This window comes from Seriola lalandi, unplaced genomic scaffold, assembly GCF_002814215.2.
Source record: "Seriola lalandi dorsalis isolate HSWRI2012SDOR001 ecotype SW California unplaced genomic scaffold, Sedor1 jcf7180002054572, whole genome shotgun sequence".
Classification (NCBI taxonomy): domain Eukaryota; kingdom Metazoa; phylum Chordata; class Actinopteri; order Carangiformes; family Carangidae; genus Seriola; species Seriola lalandi.
Window position 1 is genome coordinate 1,038,313 of NW_019525125.1, and position 4,556 is coordinate 1,042,868.

Sequence of the window (4,556 nt, forward strand, 5' to 3'; positions counted from 1 at the left end):
AAAAAAAAAAAAAAATCATATACCAACCATTGCCATGTGTCTGAATAGTTTTCGATTTGTCGGATCCTCAATGACATGAGCCTTAGATGGCTATGAAATGCTTGAGGATCAGTCTCACGGTATTGATTGACATCTTGACATTTCAGATTGAAATCCATAGACAGCAATGGATTTTTTGTGGTTCGCTGAGTCCATGGATTGCTTTATTCCATTCGGAGACACCCTTTGGCTTAGCAGTGTTTTGAACCCCATCTGTCACATTTATCTCAACAAAGTCGCCTCTTATATCTCTTATGTCCACCAGCACTGGTCAGACTGCTGCAATCCTTGCAATCTAAAAGCAGACTGAGAGATATTATCTGCAACAATAACTCACCAAAAGTGCTGGTTTATATGTACATCATATGTAATTATATCTACCTCAGTTCACCAAGTCACCGCTGTACCTTAAATGGTGCATTTAAGGTCTGATATTGTATAAAGTGAGATTTCCATGTCTTGTTTATAAAGCAGGTCTAGGTTCTACATTAATACTGTGAAAGGATCAAAGCGCTCATTCCACAGAGAAATGCACACAGCCTGTACTTAGAAACTGAGCCTTAAAACGAGGAATCAGGACTTCCCGTAACTTTGTGATGTCACAACAAAGCAGTCACCACCCTCTGCCATTCCCCAAGCCCAGCCCACCCAGACCCACCATCCAACCTTGCAGGATTTGGTTTCTGTGAGTGTTTACCTGAAAACTGCTATATTTTTATTCGATCACTCAGAAAACAGTCAGCCAATCAGAAAAGAGGCTCAGAGTCTCTCTTCTCACCTGTTGTTACCCGAGCACCAGAGAGAAACCTCAGAGGAGATGTAAACCTACATTGAGATTGCTTTTGGTACTTAAAACCACAAATACATCTTATGGATTTCAAAACTTCAAATAAAACACCAGCAAGGTTTAAATATGGGACCTTCAAGCATGAGCTGGTGCCATGACAAGCAAAGAACAAAGTATTCCCGACAGCTGTGCCATTCCTTCGAGCTATGGCAACCTGCAAATAAAGTAAGGTGTCTAAATTTAAAAAACAAAAATCTTACACATAACTGGAGTGATAACATTGCATGTACACTTGCTTTTCGACTTCGAAAGGAAACATCAGCCCTTCTTGGTAGTAAATGTTTCGATAATGTACTGTATGTTTATGATACTGTTCTCTTGCTCACAGCACCATGTTCCGTCCTTGAGCTGCTGAAAATATAAGTGGGTGGTGAGAGGAGATTAGGACTGTCTTTATTTGCCAGGAGGTGGACTGGTTTGCGTCCCACAACTGAGTTTGAGCCAAACAAGAATGCTGGAAATCCAACTTGTCTTTGGTGAAATTATTGAATCATTGACAGTTTTGGCCATTTTTGGTTATATACAGCCTATGTCATAGTGGTAGTAGGACAGGCAGTAGACGCAAATGCTGACACACAACGGCAGGCTGATGCTGTGAAGATACTTTTATGAAGTAAACAAGGCCTATAGGCAGGTGAGCAAGCAGGCAAGGAAAGCAGGAACAGACAACAGGAGTCGCCCCACAAGAACCACAAGGGACCATAACCAGGAACGAAAAGGGCACGATCTGACAAAGACTGTGGGCTGGTATTAATAGTGAAAAGGCTGATTGGGGAACAAGGAGCAGGTGGGGAGAGACCAGGTGACTGCAGGACTGATGAGACGTGGGAACAGGAGTGTGGATGGGCAAGGCAGACAGGTGAATGGGAAGTAGGAGAAAAGTGTGAGGACATCTGGTGGGTGAGTAAAGGAAAAAAATCAGTTCAGCAGCTTCTAAACAGTTGACATATCCATTTGTTTATTAGAGGTAAAGGTGCATTTACAGCAAAAGTGCACAATAATGCACAGATTTATGTCCAAAGTAAAGTAAAGTAAATCCAGTTAATAGAACTTTAAAGAGACAACATTAATATGAAACCTTTTTTAAAGAGATGAGTGAAAGGTGCTGCTTGTAAGTTTAGCTATTGCTACATAGCCAGTGTTAGCATTAACAGCTGTTTACTAACCAGTAGAAATGTTGCAAGTTCAGCATCAGACTTCATTCCTTTACTCACCAAGAGCTGCCTCCAGAGTTGGAAAGCAACACCAATGTTAACTCTTGTCTCCATTACTGAAGTTAGCATGCTAACCAGCTTGCCCATGGCCTGTTTCGTCACTTTCCTATAGCGACTTACTGTGGCCTCCAATCTGCCCTGACATAGTGCCGCTCATAGGATGTATTATAACCACTTGACTTGTAAATGGAAGGATGGTCAAAGCTCTTGTCAAGTGACAATCACCACCACCTGCTCCCAGCAAGACAACAGTGGCAGAGAAAACTTAGAAATATCCTCATTAATAACATTTTTGAAAATAAAATGCATAGCAGAGCAACAGATCCTATTACTGTTGTATTCTACAAAGCAAAATTGTTTAAGTTAAAAACTTATTTCACTGAAAACATCTAAGAAAAAAAAAACGTGTTATTATCAGAGAATTTTGTATCTCGTACAAATCTTCGGCTTTTGAAAGCTATTGTTAGCAATACTGCACCACCTTTACTGTACAAATTGTTATGCAAGTTGTCACTTGGGTGTGTTTACATCATACCATTCTGTAAAACCAGCAAAAAAAAAAAAAAAAAAATTGCCTCTACCAAATGTTTTTGAAAAACCATTTCAATCTTTGTCTAATGTCATTTCTAAATGGCAACGTAATCATCTCGGCTACATTTCACAGCTTTGGTATATTTGCATGTTGATGTATTTTTTTATGTTCACCACACAAGCCATTCAAATCTCTCAAGTGTCTGTTCTGCATACTGAAATAAAAAAGAAAGGGAGTCACACTGTTGAGAGAGACAGCTACTGTAACACTGAATCAGACAACAGTATGATGATGATTCACGGTGCATGTTACTGACACCTCAAATAGGTATAGCTAAAATAGAAAACCTCTGTCTAAGTACTTCTGAAACATGCTGATATATACACATTATACATGTATTTAGCAACTTGAGACATCTTTGAATAAATATCCTAGACTTAATTTAGAAAAAAACAAGTGAATTAAAAAAAATTGCAGTTGCAAAGAAAATGGGAATTTAAAGAGGGAGAATTGTAAAGCAGCCTCTAGAGAGCTTTTAACCCATTGCAAGGATGTCACTATAAGAGAATGGATCATTCATAATGATTATTTTCTGTCCATTAACACATTTCTCCAACTTGATTTGCTCTACAAGGCTCCAAATGGCAGTACAAGCCCTTGCCAGAATGAGTTTGTCATTCCCAGAGGGAGAGGAAATAAGAAAAATATTTCATTTTTGTTGTCTCAACATTAATCAGTCGCTGAATGCCTCGAGGTGAACACTGGTAATCAAAAGGAAATAGCTGGCATGACATTCATCTTTTTTCTGTGCTAGGTAAAAACCTTGGAGATACAAAAAAAAATCTGTTGATCAATGGAGGTCAGAAAATGAAGTTCCACATGAATGCATAAATCGTCATGGAAGAAGTTTCTACATGGTGGTGCAGTGCCAAAATAAAAAGCCTTTTTTTTTTTTAGGCGAGAAGCCAGATTTATCCCAGATTCCTCTGTGGGATCAGTGACTCACAGTAACTTTATTACTCAACTGCAGGGTTCAGAAAGAGCACTATTGCATCAGTTCGTAAAGGGCTTTCACTGAAGTTCTGCATATTGCCAGCGCCTTTGTGCATCCAGGGACGATCTGCCTCCTTGGTGAAGCTTAAAGGCTTTTCATTAAAAAAAAAAAAAAAAACAATCTTGATGCTGCTTCAAAAGAACAAGCTATGGTTTGACATGGTTCTTAATATGACTTAAAACCCAGAGATGGAATGAGCCCAATGGGTGGTAGAGAGAGGACATGAGAACATGTTGCAAAAATACTCAAGATAATACCTAAGAGCTACGCAAACCCTTAGAGGAAGTTTTGTTAATCTCATTACTGCTTCACAAACAAAATGGGCAATTTAGCATGTTTGCCTCTCTACCATACCTAAATAAGCACAAGAGCTAAGCTGTTATGGTGGAGCTCCAGTGGTAATCAAATTTATTTATGTAAGGGTGGGAATTAGAGAGCAAATAAAGTTTGTTCGAGGGAATCTCTGAATCCATGAAAAAACATCTTCAGATGGATAAGCAAACGCTCACATGGGAGGACAATAGAATTCATGCAGGGAAACACTGAATATATTAAAAGGATTGTTTTGCCATTCAGGTTGATAATGCGTATTTGTGTGCAGGTAGTGAATGTGCATGCAAATGTTGTTTCGAAGCTCAGTCTCAGAATTAAAGGCTGGCACATTCATGTTTCAGTCACTTCTTTCAATTGTCCTCGCTCTCCTGGGCGTCTGGGCGCACCAGATCATTATCATTTCCCAATAAGTTGCTGAATACATTTGCACTATCCAGCAAGGTTAATCGTCAAGGGACCGTCTGTAGTGGCTGATTACCATCAATTAGGACCGTCCAGGCCGCATACAGATTACTTGTTTGTGATCTATACATGCCG